Source organism: Pinus tabuliformis, chromosome 3_1, assembly GCF_031772625.1.
Source record: "Pinus tabuliformis cultivar Carrire ecotype Pingquan chromosome 3_1, CPIR1, whole genome shotgun sequence".
NCBI classification, from domain to species: domain Eukaryota; kingdom Viridiplantae; phylum Streptophyta; class Pinopsida; order Pinales; family Pinaceae; genus Pinus; species Pinus tabuliformis.
Genome location: NC_142301.1, coordinates 924808469 through 924827734, shown reverse-complemented (window position 1 = coordinate 924827734; position 19266 = coordinate 924808469). Strand labels below are relative to the sequence as shown.

The following is a 19266-nucleotide window of genomic DNA, read 5'->3' as shown; positions in this document are numbered from 1 at the left end:
AATCCCTCCAAGCGAAACCCAATTTCGCTTCTTCCCTCTCTTGAAAAATTCCACAATGTAATGAGGGGAAAATGCTCTTAGAACTTTGGATTATGTTTGTATATATTGTAAGCTCCAATGGTGCCGATGGATAGAAACCAAATCAAAACCACAGGAGCAAAAAGCCATCCAACTCGGTCTGTACCATACCTCTGCATGCTGAATACACCAACTAATATGACCAAGGCAACTACAACCACTACATCTGCAAGAGAGTTACAAGATGCTTAATTAGGAAATATATCATAATCGCGAGGCATTAGGACGTGTCAACTTATAGGTTGATCTGTCAAAGCAGTACTCTTGAATAGTACGACAAAGGCAATGATACACATGAACGACTTTACCTTCTGCAGTTTAATGCGCCACAGGCTACAGGTTTCCTGATACAAGAAAATTGATAAAATGCAACTGCAAGGCATGCAAGCTTACCGTTACTCATCCTAGGGTGGTCAACTTTGATGCCACCAACCGATGACAGAACTGCCAAACAAAAAACCCAAATATATGAGCTACCAACTATTAAACAATCTCAAATAAAAGGCTTCATTTATAAATTTTTGTTTTTACAATATTCAAAATTATTCCAGCCAAGAAGGCCCAAAACCTTTCTATTTAATAGTGTAACAGCCCCTGAAGTTTATGTAATAAAGTTAATAAAGGCAAAAATAATAACCAAGGTCATCGGACACTTATTCCAAGTGGAATGTTGGGCAAAACATCCTAAACATCCTAGCGGGTGTTCATTCTGTTTATTATGGCTAAGGGAAATTGGCAAAAGCAATGGCAAAGACTTTGAAAAGGCAATAGGCATTAATTGGCATTTTATTTATGGAAATAAAGGAAAATGGGAGAAAATGAAGGTGAAAGGTCACAGGTTGCATGTGAGGAGGAAAATGAAGGAAAATAATGAAATATGAAGAAAATAGAGGCCTCATTGATAAAAAGGCTTCTGAAAATTAGTTCACAACTTTTTTGTCAGTTTTAGCATGAAGCTCTTTTTCTCTACTCTCTACCTCATACTCTTGGACACTTATAGCATTTTTGGATCACTCTAGCATTGGAGGAAGAAAAGCTAAGGAAGGACAAAGAAAGCAAAGGGAAGCAAAGATCAAGCAAGGAAGCGTGGGATCTAGTGGCTACAGCGGAATTACTTGCAGGTATCGAGTTGCATGTATGATTTCCTTGCTAGTTTTGGCATGCATGGTACATGCATATGTGTATTTAGTTATCTTTTTGTCATTGTCATGAGTCTTGCCAGGTGTGACAGTGGTTTTCACCTTGCCTTGCCATTTCCAGATAGCCATGGTGTGATGGGGTTTCTCTTACTTGGTTGAGTTGGATTGCCGGATGGTTTTGAAACTGAGTGGGGTGGTCTCAGGAGAAAACACAAGGCCTAGGAATCCCTGGACTGGTGAAGGTGGGATTGTGGTAAAGCCTAATTGTGTATACCCTCGTTGGGCCTAGGAATCCTCGACCAGTGAATGGTGGGATATACGGTAAAGCCTAGAGGGTGGAGCCTCGTTGGGCCTAGGAATCCTCGATCGGTGAATGGCGGGATATACGGTAAAGCCTAGAGGTGGAGACAGACAAATTCCTCACGGTTTAGGTGGAGAGATCCGGAGGCATCCATGCTTGTATAGGCCTAGTGATCTCTAGACCGGTATATATGGTGGGATTACGGTAAAGCCTAGTAGTGTATGTTCCTTGTTTGGGCCTAGGAATCCCTTTGGCGGGATTGCGGTAAAGCTTGGTTGCATAGATGAGGGCTTGGGCCTAGGAATACCTGTAGACCACCGCAACTCAACTTTGCATGAGTCCTCATCTTCCTGGGTCAAATACCTCAGGTACACATGGCTCTACTACCAGATGTGCAACCCCACGACCCAATGAAGATATTGTCTCACCATCAACCTGCCATCCACATGAAGCTATCTTGTCCATGCCAAAGCACCTTCTCTGCTGAACCTTCTACTCCATGTCTAGTAGTTCCACAGCTCCCTCTTGAGTTGCTTCCTATGTACACTCTGATCCACTTGCTCTTAAAAGTAGCTCTAATATCATGTTGGAATTTCCATGTCCTCTAGATTTGGTATGTGCCCTAGCTAGGAACACAACACACTAGAGAAGCCCAACTCCAAAGAAACTTTGCACAACGAAAAATATAACAACAGTGAAATCAACAATAGTACACAACAATATAGGAGCCCAAATCCCATTTCTCATTATTCCATCAATAAGAAAACACTAGGACTCCCGTACTAGAGATCATGGCCCTTCATAAACCCCGATACAAACTAGTAAACATAGTATATAGTAAAATACACAGTCTATCCTTTGCAGGGTTGTGGGGGGCACCCCCCCCCCTCACGAACCCACTCCCAATTCGCGCTCCGCTCAGGAGCTAATCGGGAGTGCACTTCCTTTATAAAAAACGTTCCTTGGTTTTAAGGGAGCAGTCACTCCTTAACCGCTCCGAGAGCGATTTTTAAGAGGGGGAGCAGTCAAGGAGCGATCGCTCCCGACCGCTTCCCCTCATAAAAAACGCTCCAGTTCGGCGCCGGAAAAGGAGGCGCGCGGCTGAGAGAGGGGCGACAATCGATAACAGAGAGGGAGAGGAACGGGAGGCAAAGGAGGGGGAAAAGGATAAAAAGACCCTCTCTCCTCCCATTATTCACAATTTCATCCATTGGAGAGAGCAAGAGGAGCAAGAAAGAGTTTGGAGCTTAGAGAGAGCAAGAAAGAGGAGCTTGGAGGAGCTTGAGGAGCCTGCAAGGGAGATTGGAGCTTGGGATTGAAGGCCAAAGAGGTAGGATCTACACTCTAATCTAGGATTTTTTTTATGTTCATTGCTAAATAAAAAATAAAATAAAAAATATCTTTCCCATTCTCATTCCTCCTTTTTTTTGCAGACTCAAAACTTCAAAGTTGAAACATCATAGTTATATGGCTTGGCATTTTCTTCTTCTTGGTTTCGTTTTTGGTTATTGTGGTGTTGGAGAGTAGAAGGAGGGTTGATCATGATGAAGAAATGGGTTATAATGGATTTGATGAAAACCCTAGAGAGGAGTACCTTGGTGAGGAAGAAGAGAGTGAACATGATGAGGCTCCAAAAACTAAACAAGACCAACCCCATTGTGGAAATATTTCCAGCCCTGAAGGAGGGAAAGGGGGTTGAAACCCTAAATTTGAATGCCCCCATTGCAACAAAACTTACACAGTTTCATACACCCGTGCTAGAAGGCACCTCTGTGTGAAAAGGCCATGGGATGAAGATAAACCAATTGGAATCAAAACTTGTGCAAGTGTGTCAACAATAGATAGAGCCAAATACATAAGGGAAGAGGAGGAAGCCCAATACAAATCTAAAAAATCAAATTGTTTCTTTGAACATAGCTCATAATCACATCAACATGCATAAAGAACTCCTTCAGCATCCTCTCATGGTAGTGGATATGGAGGCACAAGAACAAACATCTCTTTAAGGCGTAGAACCATATCAGATTTCCTTGATGAAGGGTGTAGGAATGATGTGGATTCAAAAATTTACCGGTTTCTTTATGCATGTGGGATACCATTCAATGTTCTTTCTCACCTTATTGGCATGAAATGGTTTCTGCCATAAATGATGCCCCCAAAGGATACAAGAGCCCTGGGTATGACAAGGCTAGAACCGTTGGACTTGATCATGAAAAAGAAAAAATATCACATTCTTTGAGTAGAATGACAAATTCTTGGACTGAGCATGGGGTGTCCATTGTATCTGATGGATGGACAAATGTAAAAGGCAAGCCATTGATAAGTGTTCTTGTTGTGTCTGTTAGTGGTGCCATCTTTCTTTCAGCATATGATTACTCAGAGAAGTTCAAGACCGACATCAACATTGCAGAACCATTACTTGAAACAATTGAACATATTGGGCCATACAATGTCATCCAAGTCATCACTGATAATGCTACTAATTGTAAGGTAGCAGGAGCAATTATTGAGGATAAATACCCCAACATATTTTGGTCTGGGTGTTTGGTTCACACAATGAACCTTTTGATGCATCGTATTATTAAGAGCAAAAACCAACAATACAAATGGATTGGTGATTTGTACAAGAGAGGCAAACAAATGATAAAATTTATTACAAATCATAAGCAATACCCATGGGCTTTTCCGCAGTCACTGAAGATTGGAATTGTTGAAGATTGTGAAGACTAGATTTGCTAGCTATTACCTCGCCTTCAAGCGCCTTTTGAAGGTAAGAGAGTCATTGGCTAGCATGGTATCAAGTCCACACTGGCAGGTATTAAAGGACAAGGCTACAAATGCAGCTGACAAGCAAGGTTTTGAACAGGTGGAGCAGATCGCTCTTGATGGTCTATTTTGGGCACGTGTGAGGCAAGTATTGGAATTCACCAAGCCCATTTATAACATAATTCGTTTTGTAGATACAGATGAACCAGTGATTAGGGAGGTGTATGAGCAGATGGGTACCATGTTGAGGCAAATAAAAGATATTGTTCAGAAAGATGATCCCAACTTGTATACACTTATTCACAATTGTCTGTGTACACGATGAAATAAACTTAATGTTCCACTACCTTCCTTGGCGTATATCCTCATGTCAAAATACTACTCTCCATCTTGGTTGGGCCAACCTGCACCTGGGGGTGGGGTTAGGGTCAAACCCCATACAGATCCAAAGGTATCTACAAGATATAAGCAAGAATTAAACAAGTTAGTACCCAACAAGGAGGAGTGTGTTAATTTGCGACTTGACTTAGGTAGATACTTCAGTTGCACTAGTTTGTTTGGTTCTTTGCATGCAATGGAAGATAGAGACAGATTTGATGCTCTCACATGGTGGGAAGCATATGGCGGCATGGGACTTTTGCCAAAATTGGCAAAAAAGTTCTCTCACAGGTTGTAAATACTTTTTTCGAAGAGGTGTTGGAGCACCTACAACTTCATACATAATGTGAGAAGAAACAGACTGAATGCAAACTGGGCAGAAAACTTGGTTTATGTGCACTACAACTTGAGGTCGTTGAGTCATTATTGTGATCAGGCTTATGAGGATCCAACATATAAAATTTGGGACAACCACCCAGAGGACGATAATTTGGAGGATGGCACCTTACATCTTGAAGAATTGGAAGCAGAACTTATGAGAGATGATGATGAAGCAACAACAACCATGCCACCCCCACCATCCAGTAGCAGTGCCAATGCTCGAGTTCCAAGTATTGTTCCTTTGTTGTCGCCGCCTCCATCTACATCCTCACGTGGAGGGCATGTGCCTTTTGGTTCTAGTTGTGTGATTGTGCGGGAGGAGACTCCTAGAAGACCACCACGACCGGCTCAGAAATTAGACATTGCTCGTGGTGGCAAGAGGAAGTTGTAGATAATAGATTGACTTGTCTTTTCTAGTTTCTAGTTTCTAGTAGTTTTAATAATTGTTGACTCTTTCATATTTATTATGATATTTTTTGTAAACAATTATCAATATATGACAATTTAAGTTTGAAGTTGGCAAAATTATAACTCATTGGTAATGAATTATGAATATGATGCTTTGTGAAAGTCGAAAGTTGTTTCATTTCATGTTAGATATTCTTTGTTGTAATGGTTACACTTAGTTTACAAGTACAACTTTGGTGATCAATTATGATAAACGTTATATATTGAATTTTGAAAGCTTGAAACTTTAAGATTGATGAATCATGAGACTCAATATGTTGTATGTTACTAACTTGTGGGCGTGGTTGATGAAGATTATAACTTTCTAGATGATTGTTGTTATATGGTTCAATCTATGTTTTTTATGCTTTTTACATCTAATTCATCATTCTACATGCTTTTGTTCACATATATGCATCAAAATATAAAAAATATATATATCATATAAAAAATCGCTCCCAAACCGGGCACTTACGAAAATGTCACTCTCGCTCCCCAGGAACCTTGATCCTTTGAATGATATAGGGCTTGAGATCTGATGCTTTAAATCTTCAATCTGCCCAATAAATCAAATGCATACCTAAGTTATTTCCTTCAGCTCAAGGTCCTTGGATTGTTTGAAGTCCTTGGCAACTAGTCCCTCTACAATCACACTACAACATCTCGATCTGCTAGAGATTCTCCTTCAGATCACAAATCTAACTCTTCTTGCATATCTGACCTTCCAACACTTAGATTTGACTTTCCTTTTGAAAATATGACCTTCCAACACTCAGATTTGACTTTCCTTTTGAAAATATGACCTTCCAACGCTCAGATTTGACTTTCTTCTTGTATATCTGACCTTCAAGTAGCTGAAAATTGGCGAATCGGGGATGAATTTCCTTATATAAAATCTCATTTCTCGCAATTCTGGAGTGACTTTCTAAAAATAGAAAGTCATGTCTAGCATCTCAAGTATGAATTTCTAAAAATAGTAAATCACCTTGCATCAATTGGTAATAAAATATAGTTGAAGGAAAATAATTTAAATTATCATTAATCAATCCTAATAGTTCAATCTAGACTTAATCATCACTATTATTAAAATTATTATTATTGTCCTTTATGAAACTGTGATATTATTATTAAAAGGAATTACAAGTCACCTTACCTTCATCACCTCAACCACTTAGCACTCTCTCCTTGATGACTCAATGGCACTATGTAACTCTCTCTCTCTCCTAATGATATGTTACACTCTCTCTTATGCATTCATTAAAGTCATGGCATATTCCTCTTATACTCATTAAAGGCATGTCATAAAGGATTCCTCTTACGCTCCGTTCAATGCATATGTTACACTCTCCTTAACTAAGGCATGCATATCTCTCTTAATGGCATAAGTTACTAAGCCATGTGTTCCTCTCTTAATGGCATAAGTTACTAAGGTATGCATACCTCTCCTTAATGGCATAAGTTACTAAGGCATGCATTTCTCTCCTTAATGGCATGAGTTACACTCCCCTAAATGGCATATGTTACTCTTCCTCAAGGCATGCGTATTTCTCCTCCTTTATGACAAGAATTCATTGCTCCTCCTATATATGTGTCTCATGTCTTCTCACCTGACTACTACTACTTGTGCATTGTGAAAGAAGAATTCAAACTTGAGAGAGAGAGAGTTGGAGAGACTTGAAGAAGATTGTGAGAGAGAGAGACTTGGAGAGTAAGAGAAGAACTTGGTGAGCCAAGGTTGATTTAGTGCTTCAGTGTTTTAGTGTTAATTCAGTTGAAGGGAAGGTTGATTCAGTGTTTGCATCTGTTGTTGCTACCAATGATCTTCATGCTACAACTTGTTCAGATTTGGGTGAACTTACTCATTCTCTTGATCTCTCATTGTACTTTATATCTCTGTTGAACAATTGATATCTAATAGAAGAAGAATCTGGTTGGGTATTCCCCTTGTGGGTTTTTCCCTAATCACTGGACCTAAATTCTCTGTCTCATTTTTTGTAATGTCCCTTCCTAAATTATTTTGGAACAGGATTAATTTCTACATTTTTGGGCCAATTTTGGAGGAGATGGGGGCCCATTCGATTTTCTTAGGAGACTTAGGAGTTGGAAGTAAGTTATTTTGGTTTTGTTAGTAGCATGTGGGGGCCACTCACACAAGGAAAATACACACTCCCTAAACCAATAGTTCGAATTGCATGAGAGGGAAAATAAATGAATTAGTGAGGGACCCACTAAGGAGGGAAAATGGACATTGGAGGGAAAAAGGCTCCACAAAATCTATAAAAGGAAGGTAGCACTCCTCATTTCATCATCTTTGGCATATCGAATTTCTTCTCAGTTGCTCGAGCTGCCTAGCCAAGGCACTTGTTGTTTAGCAAGAGTTTTCCAAGTGGAGAACTCACCCTTTCTTCGGGGGACTTCGAGTGCCACCCTAGAGGTTCATCTATAAGCTTTTGAAGGTGATTTTCAGTGTGGTTTCCAGCATTTGAATTCAGTGTCTCTAGGTGGTGCGTATTTCTGGAGGACGCAGTAGGAGAAACCGAGTTGTGATTTTAGCATCCTTCGAGGAAGCTTTGGCCGGGAGAAATTTCGGAAGAGAAGTTTTGGTGATTTGCTTCCATTTGGGTGAGTTTGGGGCTAGAGGAAAGAGTTATCATTCGTGGAGATTTCGCACTTCCTGGGCTAGCGCAGAAGGCAGAGATTGGGCACATGTGGGAGGTGGAGACTCAGCGATTGAATTTGATCCTTGTCGGGAGAGATAAGGAAAGCATTAGTGGAGGTGATTGCTACCTTTCCGGAGTGTTTGAGGAGGAATTTATTGGTGTACTGGCAGGGAGTGTGCTTCAACAGTTTTGGAGGGCGTAGGGCCTTTTGGGGGTTGATTTTCGAAGGTCGAAATTAGGCCAAACCATTTATGGGTTTTTGTGGGTTTTGCCTAAGGAGCCTAGATATAAATTTGCAGAATTTTCTGAGCATTGGGGGTGGGGTTTTCAGCCATATCTTTGCAGCAGACAATGAAAAATTGTTGGGGACTGCGCAGTGCAGCACTTGATCCGTTAATTGTAGCTTCGGGTTGTCATTGCTTCACCTAGGCTTTGCTCCACTTGCCTTTGAGGCAAGCCCAAGTGCATTCCTTCCATATCTTGTACTCTTGCGCCAGTTTATAATAAAATAGCTCAGTTGCTTCCATATCTCTAATAGTTATGGGTGTTTTCTAATTGTTTTGAAATTTTTGTGGTGAAAATTGTTATTTGCATGCATATCACTATTTTTCCTATTTTGGAACATTACAGTGGTATCAAAGCTTAGATCTTGGCTCAACCATGGGGGATTTTCCTATGAGTGAGGAGAACCGATAGAACATTACCCTTAGGAGACAAAGGTACCGAAGCAGGGAAAGGGAATTAGAGATCACTCCAGACACAGAGGACCGTGGGAAGGCGGTGGTAGCTGAAGACATGGGGGAACCAAATAGCAGAGGAGATTGCCATTCACAGTCTCTTGAATGTTGATTTCTAGTAGCATTGGATGTGCTCTAAGCCTCAAAATTTGCAGGAAGGCTAGGACACATGTATTCCAGAATACAGAGAAATCGTTTTGGGAAATTCCACCCGGAGAAGGTTTTATTAAAATAATTAATTATTTTTAATGGAGGCCTAAGTTTAAACTTAGGAAATTAAAATAATTAAAGGATATTTATTAAACTGGGGGTGAAACTTCTAGAAGAAGACGAGGATCAAGACAAAATGATCTGAGCCACTGATTAGAATCTAATCTGGGTCGTTGGTTACTCAACGAGAAGATTATAAGAAGAGGCTTGATGGACATTTGGAAAACACATTGGAGAGAGATCAAGAGATCGAATTTCTCAGAGAGGGCAACGCAGTAGTTGCTAGAGAGAAGATCGAAGTGATTTCTTGTAATCAGAAGCAGGGATAGTTCCAGTTGGAGATTTCTCCTAATCCGGGAATACTCATCAGAGGAGGTAGAGAGAGATTTGGGAGAGGCAGCGCAAAGCCTTGAGGAGATCCACATTTTTGCTGGAGAGATCGATTTCTGAAGTCGGAAGCTAGGGTGTGAGGTCGGGACAACAGAATCAAAGTCTCAGAAAGGCAAATCGATCAACAGAAGGGGTGACACTGTCCCTAGGAGCTGTGACGTTGGGCCTACGCAGAGGCAACAAGGGACAATCCATTATGTGGCTGGATCACTCAAGATCGCCAGTGATAGTATGAGGTGTTGATTTTAGGTAGCATCGGATGTGCTCTAGGCCTCAAATTTTGCAATGAGGCTTGGTCACATGCATTTCAAAGAACCCAAAAACCGTTTTGAAAAATTCCACCCAAAAACATTTTTATTAAAATAATTAATATTTTTAATGGGGTTCCTAAGTCTAAAATTAGGAAAACTAAAATATTAATGGGTATTAATATAATTGTGGGTGCATCTTCTAGATAAAGACGAAGATCAAGTCAAAACAGTCTGAGCCTTTGATTAGGAGTTAATCTAGGCCATTGGTTGTCCAACAAGAAGATATAAGAAGGGGCTTGAGGGTCATTTGGAAAATACACCGAGAGATCAAGAGATCGAATTTCTGAAGTGAGAAGTTCTCAGGAGGAAATTCTGATCGAAGAGATCTTTTGCAGTAGAGGGGTAGGGACAGTGATCCGGAAGAAGATTTCCAGATCCAGAGAGGCAGTAGCAAGAGGTTGAGTTATTCCCAGTGCAGGAACACGTGAGTGCAGGAACTCGCGAGTGCAGGAACGCGCGAGTGCAGGAACGCGCAAGTGTAGGAACTCAAAAGTGCAGGAATGCGCAAGTGTAGGCAACACGAGTGTCGGGTTTGCTTAGGGAATATCTCTGCCAGATTTTCTTGATGTTTGGATTGCCAGTTGGCCATCCATAGATGTACTCAAATTTCACTAATACATAATAAAATGAAACCCTCACTACTGCACTGGTTTTCCCAAGTTGGTTCTTTCCTGGGACATTTGTCCAAAAACAATGGTGTCCTATGTGTTTGTATTTCCTTTCTCAGTTTCTATGTTTCAGAATCATATTTAATTTGGTGTAGGTTTCTTCAGTAATTTCCATCAATGTTTCAAGAAGATATCTGAAATAAGTTTGTAGTGTAATTTACGATCTAGGTGAAGTAGATTCAGTTGGTTGCAGTAGGATTCCTGAGATTGTTAGATTTAGGAATTTTCACATGGTATCAGAGTTGTTGATGTGAAATAGGAAGAGCCGATCTAGCACTGAAGCAAAGGCCAACTTGCTGCAGCAAGTAACAGTTCGAATCCCTTGAGGGATTGCGCAATTCTAGCCAGGAGGGTGATATATTCGGGGTTGTCTCTCTCTGAGTGAGTCGACAAAGAGGTAAGACTGTCGGATCGAGAATTTGCCAAGGCAAAGGGAGCCACGCAGATCCTCAACACAAAGCTAGAGGGACATAGTTTTCTGCAAGTTAAGTGCTGGGCAAAAAAGTCGTCAAAAGAAGGAAGCAGATCGCATAGTGAAGGAATACTTCCTCAGTAGTTTCTTGCCGAGTAAATCGGTATTTATCATTTGCTGGGCAACAGAGGAGCAATAGACTTACCAACTCCATCAAGGAGTACGTAAGCCAGCCTAGAAGCTACGCAGTAGGGAGAAAGAGGGAGTTGTTCAACATTTTTCGAAGGATATGGCAACCAGTGGCTTGAGGGATCAGGACAAGTTGGACGGAGCTTCCAACTATGTCATCTGGAAGGCTAGAATGTCTTTCATTCTAGATGAGCATGCCCTCAAGACGTATGTTGATAGTGTGGTAGTTGTCCTTGCGGATGCAAATCCACTGAAGAAGTACAGAGCTAAAATGGCAAAGGCCAAGAGGATGATCCTGGATGGAGTCAAGGATCACGTGGGGTGCTACGTTGCTAGCAAAGCAGCTGCTAAGGAGATGTGAGATGCTTTGACCACATTGTATCAAGGATCTTCCGAGCATAGGAAGATGTACTTGGAACAGAAGTTGAGATCTACACAGATGCAGAAGGGAGAACGTGTGGATCCATTCCTCACAAAGTTGAAGGAGACCCGTGATGAGTTGTCGGCTACGGGGTATACACCTCAGGATTCAAAGTTAGTGAGACTGGCTCTAAATTCTGTCTCGGATGAATGATAAGACTTTGTCTAGAATATCCTAGGCAGACCAGCATTGCCAAATTGGGATGAGATGTGGGCAGCTCTAAAAAAATAAGAGATGAGGAGAGACTTGGTCAAGGTCAAACTTGACGGAAGCAGCAGCAGCAGTGGGTCGAAGCCCAAAGTAGAGGAGGAGGATAACACAGCCCTTGCTTCGAAGGGGCAGCAGGGCCAACAGAGACGAAAGAACGACATCTCCAAGGTGAAGTGTTTTAGATGTGGCGAGATGGACCACTATGCATCCCAGTGTCCCTTGAAGAAAAAGGACAAGGATGAGAAGCAAGATCCTAAGGTTGTAACCGCAAAGATCAAATAGGAGGAGGAGTTCGCCATGACAACCAAGATACCTCTAGGAGGGAGGTGGGCTGATATAGAACTGTAGTTTGATAGAGCTACAGATGGGCAGGATCCTTGAGGAGCCCACCTCTTGGATCATCACCTTACTATGGGAACCCATGATCAATAGTAACGGGATGGAGGAGTTTTTTGCTGGTGCCATGGAGTGTTGGAGCGACAGATGCAGTAGTTAGCAGCGCCAAAACTTGAGCAGCGCAGAGCAGAGAGGCAGCAGTGCATGGAGGCACAGTGCAGAGCTTCAGCAACGCAGTGGCTTCATAAGATAGCGTGGGACTAGCAGCAGCCAAGCTTTCAACACCGAGGTGTATCCACGGGATACTTATCCAGTTTTGGATGTTTTCAGCTACTTCTCTCAGCAACTGACTTGCAGTATGGATGCAGTGTTAGCAGTCGCAGTGCTAGTAGCATAGCAGATGCACATTTGAGAGGGAGTTGTAGTACAAATGTAGAATTGGCAGTGGCAGTGTCAAAGGCAGCAGTATAGTAGCAGCAGCAACGCAGTAGTTGGTGGACAGCATGTCAGACATCAACAGCATAGAGGACGATGCTTCAGAGTCAGAGCAATATGCAGCATCAGTATATTGCTCGAGCACATTCCTTGCTAAAAGGGAGTGTTGATTTGGGGTAGCATCGAATGTGCTCTAGGCCTCAAATTTTGCGGGGAGGCTTGGGCACATGCATTCCAAAGAACCTAGAAACCATTTTGGAAAATTCCACCCAGAAACAATTTTATTAAAATAATTAATATTTTTAATGGGGAATTAAAATATAATGGGTATTAATCTAATTGTAGGTGAATCTTCTAGATAAAGACAGAGATCAAGTCAAAACGATCCGAGCCTTTGATTAAGAGTTAATCTAGGCCGTTGGTTGTCCAACAGGAAGATATAAGAAGGGGCTTGAGGGTCATTTGGAAAATACACCGAGAGATCAAGATATCAAATTTCTGAAGTGAGAATTTCTCAGGAGGAACTTCTGATCAAAGAAATCTTTTGCAGTAGAGAGACAGGGACAGTGATCCGGAGGAAGATTTCCAGATCCAAAGAGGCAGTAGCAAGAGGTTGAGTTATTCCCAGTGCAAGAACGCCAGTGCAGGAACGCGCGAGTGTAGGAACTCGCAAGTGCAAGAACACGAGCACAGGAACGCGAGTGCATGAAACACGAGTGTCAGGGTTGCTTAGGGAATATCTCTGCCCTATTTTCTTGCTGTTTGCATTGCCAGTTGGGCATTCATAGATGTACTTAGATTTCACTGTTGCATAATAAAATAAAACCCTCACTGCTGCACCAGTTTTCCCAAGTTGGTTTTTTCTAAGGACATTTGTCCAAAAACAATGGTGTCCTAGTGTAGGCTGCAGAAGTAATTTACTTCAGTATTCAGAAAATAACATGATAATGTATATTAAAATCAAGTAGGAGAAGTAAAATCAGTTTTGCTGCAGAATGGGTTCCTTGAGGATAGGAATTTTCACAGGGACAAGCCATTCTGTGGTTGGATCAGTAGGGATCGCCAGTGATAGTGTGAGGTACTTCTCACTAATATTTTGTCAGTCAAATTCTCTTTATTGGATAGCTAGTAAGGCATCCAAAGATTGTATTCAGAAAACTACTGCTTAATAATACAAACCCTCAACTGCTACACCGGTTTTCCCGCATTGGGTTTTTCTGAGGACATTTGTCCAAAAATAATTGTGTAATGTGTTGTGTATTTCTTTCTTGCTCAGTTACTTGTTTCCGCATATAATTTTAATTGGTGAAGGTTGTAGTGTATTAGTTTCGATATTTGTTGTAGGAAGCAGTAAATAATTTGTTCAGTAATTAACAAATAAAAGAAACTTAATCAGTTGCTGCAGTAGAAATTTTAGGCTTCCCAAATTTTCACATTGAAGCCTCTGAGCGATTTGGCAAAAGGGCAGAAGGAGATGTTAGATGAGATCAAAATGCAGAACCGGAACGAAGTACTCACCGAAATATTCTATTTGGATAGACTTCGGAAGCCTCTCAGCACCTTGACCACCCTTCACCTGCTGCGCAACCACCATCCTCCAGTGGACCAACTAGAGCAACACTACCTTATTTCCAACCCTTGGCACAAGGTGAACCAGGAGGAGTTGATGATCAATCGCCTATGGGAGAACATTTTAGGAAGTGGCATTCCATGGGAGCAGAATTCAGAGAAGCACTATCGTTCAGAGATTTTTGCTAGCTCAAGCAGAATGAGAAGGGAAGGAGTTATGGAGGCCATGGCACGCAGAACTACGAGTTGCAGTGTACCATTGGGAAGATGTACTTCCCCACTTACGATGGCACTACCAAGTGCACAACTCGTGCTTGGGTGGAGAAGCTGGACACATATTTCCAGCTCAACAGGATGACGAAGGTAGAGGCCATTAAAATGGCCACATTGCATTTGGAGGGGGAGGCACACGACTGGTGGTTTCATGGCTTTTCCGCTCTGGGGCATGCCAAAGTGACCTCCTATGAAGATTTCACACAAAGAGTAGTGGAGCGTTTTGATCGGAGGGATCTGGAGGCTCACTTTAGGGAGTTGAGCTAGCTCAGGCAGAAATGACATCTAGAGCATTATATTTCAGAGTTCTTGAGGGTCTCAGTCGTGGTACCAGATTTTTCAGATGCTAGGTGAGTATACACATTTGTGGAGGGGCTGACGGAGCCACTGTGTGGACTGGTGAAGTCACGCAGACCCTCTACTCTATTGGAGGCTGTGACTTGTACGAGAGACTTGCAGGGGGCCATCCCCAAGACCTGGGCACCCTTTCCACCACGCACTCCCTACCCTCAAAAGGGGAGTGACACTAGAGCACCCCAGCACAAAGAGTAGGGCGAGGGCAGTTGGACAATGAGACCAGGAGAGACCTCAAGAGGAGGAAGTTGTGTTTCACATGTCGGGAGCCATGGGCACTGGGCCATCGGTGCACAGCAGGAAAGGCCCATTATATCGAGGTTTTCTCCGACAACAATCAGGAGGATGAGGTGGAGTTGGAGCTTGGTGGGGGTGATAGGGAGGATCCCATAGAGAGGGGACCACCACCACCGCCACCACATGGGGAAGCATCTTTTGCACAATTTGGGGGAGTCCTGGCCACTATGTGCAGGGTTCACAAATTTTTGACCATGAGGATCAAAGGCACAGTGCAAGGGCAGCGTGTCTCAGTCTTAGTAGACAATGGGGCCACCCACAATTTTATTGATGCTCAGATGGTCCAGAGGAGAGGCATCACCACTGCAGAGTTTGAGGGGTTTTCAGTTCTGGTACCAGGAGACAGAACTATGCAGTGCACTCGATATGTTCCCGCTTTGATAGTGACCATGGGGAACTATTCGATGACAGATCATTTCTTTGTGGTGGACGTACCAGACACCAATGTGGTGATGGGTGTCCAATGGTTGTCCCTTGGTCAAGTTACCACCGACTGGAGGCAACTAGTGATGGAGTTTACCGGGCCGGATGGTAAACTAGTGGTTCTTTGGGGCATGCATTCATATCCTCCACAGATGGTTTCGGCCCACAGGATGGAGGCCGATTTGAGACATGGGGACATAGCATGGGCAGTAGAGCTGACGATTTCAGAGGCTAGGGGACGGGCCAAATCGCCACATCCAGATATACAGGCGATAACGGACAGATATCCGGTAGTTTTTGGAGATATACCACCAAGGCAACCACCTGACAGGGGGTTTGAGCACACTATAGCGTTGGAGCCTATTGTGCAGGCAATCATCACTACACCATATAGGCATCCCAAAGCCTATAAGGATGAGATTGAGAGGGCCATCAGGGAGCTATTGGCATTGGGCCACATCGACCGAGTTAGAGTCGATTTGCTTATTCAGTTGTGCTAGTGAAGAAGAAGGATGGGACCCTTCACATGTGCATGGACTACAGGGCTCTCAACAAGAAGACATTGAAGAACCGGTATCCCATTCCGTGTATTGATGAGCTCAAGGATGAGCTTAGAGGGGCCAAATACTTCTCTAAGATAGACTTGCAGTCTGGGTATCATCAAATTCAGGTGAGGGTGCAGGATATTCCAAAGACGACTTTCAGATGTCATTATGGGCATTTCGAGTTCTTGGTCATGCCTTTTGGGTTGACCAACACACCTGCTACCTTTCAGTCATGCATGAACCATGTGTTCAAAGGTCAACTAAGGAGATTTGTGCTAGTATTCTTTGATGATATCTTGATTTACAGCAGGACATGGGAGGAGCACTTGTAGCATCTCGAGGTGGTGTTACCTATCTTGGAGGAGCAACAGTTCTACGCCAAGATGTCCAAGTGCGAGTTTGGGCTAACGGAGATGCTCTACTTGGGACACATCATAGGCGTAGATGGGGTCAAGGTGCACGAGGAGAAGATCAGGGCCATTCAAGATTGGCCAGTGCCTAGAGATGTGACAACACTGAGAGGGTTCTTGGGCATCTGTACTTACTACCGAAAGTTTGTTAAGGGCTTCTCACAGTTGGCAGCACCTGTCACTGATCTGACTAAGAAGGGGGCTTTTACATGGACAGAGGGAGCGTAGACATCATTCGATCGCCTCAAGGAGGTGGTGAGTTGTTGCCCGGTATTAGCACTTCCAGACTTCACGCAACCTTTCACATTGGAGTGCAACGCATCGGGTGAGGGGATTGAGGCAATTTTGTCCCAAGGTGGGCACCCCATTGCTTTCAAGAGTTGGAAGCTCCTACCTCATGAGAGGCCGTATTCCATATACAACAAGGAAATGTTGGCCATAATGCATGCATTGGCCAAGTTTCGACAGTATTTAGTGGGTAACAGATTTTGGGTGAAGACAGATCACAACAGTCTTCACCACTTCATGGGAAACAAGGCCTCAACGACAGACAATAGAGATGGGTCAGCAAGGTACAGGCCTACAATTTTGATCTTGAGTATGTACGGGGGAAGTAAAATGTGGTAGCTAATGCACTATCTAGGAGGCCCGCAGGACTTTCACTCATGAGCATCTGCCATGACTGGAAGGCGTAGCTATTAGTGGAGTACTCCAAGGATCGTCGGGCATTTGAGATCTTGGAGGGAAGTTATGCAAATGAGCGTTATAGGGTGATGGACGAGATTATTTACTATAATGGGCGCATATTTTTGGTTTCGGGGCCAGAGTTGAGGGAGCGTATCCTTCATGTAGCTCATGATTCCCCTTTGTCTGGGCACTAGGGATTCAGAAAGACCTACATGGCAGTGAGAGAGCGCTTCACCTGGAAGGGCCTCAAGGAAGACGTATTGAGATCATAGTTTTAAAATTCGGCCGAATCGAATCCGAAACGGCCGAGTTGATCCGAGTCATTGAAGAATTTTATGACTCGGCAGAAAAACCAGTTCGGGAGGTCGAGTCATGACTGACTCGACCGAGTTATTGCATGACTCGGCCGAGTCAATCATGACTCGGTCAACCCGGCCGTTTCCACATCTACTCGGCCGAGTCATTAAATCTAGCCAGTCCCCACAAAAAACAACGATTTTTCTAATTTTTTTTTAACTTTTTAACATTTAGCTGATTGTTGGGGACTCCAAGGTGTTTTCTAAATTGGTTAAGTGCTATTTGGGGTCCATTCACCTCTCCTAGTATTGATATGCTACTCAAATTTCATGGTAATGTTAAATTCTTAAAGTAAAAGTGACATTCTCCTTAATCTTCATTTTCATCCTTTTACTTAAATTTTTAACATTACCATGAAATGACTCAGGATGTTTGAGAGTGGTTCTGGCCTCATTGGATTTCATATGGAGAAAGTAGAATTTTAGATTTCATTCAAAATTCAGCAGACTTATCAGATTTTCAGGATTTCAGGATTGGAGGATTGCAATGTTTCCATTGAATTTTGTCCTGTATTAGGGTATGGAACTCGTATTTAACCAAGAGCACCAATCCCTCTTTGTACCTTGATGTTAGTGACATTGGTTGTCGAACTTCTCCAGGATTCGCTCCCAAACAAGGAGCTTCTGAAAATGTCGCTCCAGCTCCCGTTTTCGCTCTTGCTCCCCACTTTCGCTCCCGTTCCCAAGTAACACTGAGCCAGATGATGTTGGCAACTCTAGCAGTAGCCAGTAGTACTGGTCACAGAGTTTTGTTGTAGAGGCCATTTATAGCCTCCTTGGTTATTTGTTTTTGTTTTGATCTCTATATCATCATCGTGTATGTATTGGACAATGCACTGGGTGCCATTTTGATATAATGGATATATTCATGAGCCTACTTTGATAATATGTTGTCTTCTATCTATATTCTAATGCTGTGTGTTTGGAAACATGAATGAAAATCTTTAAAATTATGTGTTTTTATAAAAAATAAATATTTAATGTATTTTTTACAATGACCAAGTCATTGAAATCGAGTCGGCCGAGTCGATACCGAATCGGAGTCGGAGTCGGAGTCGACCCTCGGCCGAGTCGGAGTCGAAGTCGGAGTTTTAAAACATTGATTGAGATATGTGCAGGAGTGTGAGGCTTGTTAGAGGAACAAGGGGGAGTTGACCCATCCAGCAGGATTGTTGCAGTCTCTCCCCATTACTAAGGGGAAATGGGAGAGTATCTCTATGGACTGCATCACGAGGCTTCCCTCGGTGCAGGAGAAATATTGCATTTTTGTGGTGGTCAACCAACTGACCATGTTCGCACATTTCTTTGTCATTCCGACATGGTATTCAGCTTCACAGGTAGCAGAGTTGTTCTTTAGGCAAGTCTTTCGCCTACATGGACTCCCTAAGACTATAATCAGTGACCGGGACAACCGATTTATGGGGGGATTCTGGTAGGAGCTTTTCAGGCTAGTAGGCATCAAGCTAGCCCCGACCACCAGTTACCATCCATAGACCGACAGACAAACAAAGAGGGTGAACAAATGGCTAGAGGGTTATCTCAGGAACTATGTGACAAGGCAGCAAAGGGCATGGATTCAATGGCTACACTTGGGACAGTACTGCTACAACACTACACATCATATGTCCATTGGTATGACTCCTTTCTGTGCCATGTATGGTTATGATGCTTTATCTTTTGCTGACATTGGTTTTGGAGACAGTCGAGCCCTAAAGGCCAAAGATTGGATCCGAGAGATCCAAGACATCCTCAGGGCCCTTAAGGATAATTTGCAGATAGCTTAGAATCAGGAGAAGATATATGCCAACAGGCATCGAGTTGAGAGGCATTTTGAGGGAGGGGACTTGGTGTACCTTCAATTACAGCCGTACCAACAGTCCACT

The 19266-nt window shown here is 42.8% G+C and overlaps 1 pseudogene across 1 annotated transcript in view; it reads right to left on the bottom strand.

Moving 5' to 3' along the window:
• The window catches only part of LOC149190766 (potassium transporter 11-like), a 282888-nt pseudogene that overhangs the window by 101921 nt on the left and 161701 nt on the right, over positions 1–19266 (bottom strand). The window contains exon 6 of the transcript XR_016256020.1: positions 472–522. The product of XR_016256020.1 is annotated as a potassium transporter 11-like (transcript). The remainder of the gene's footprint in view (positions 1–471; positions 523–19266) is intronic.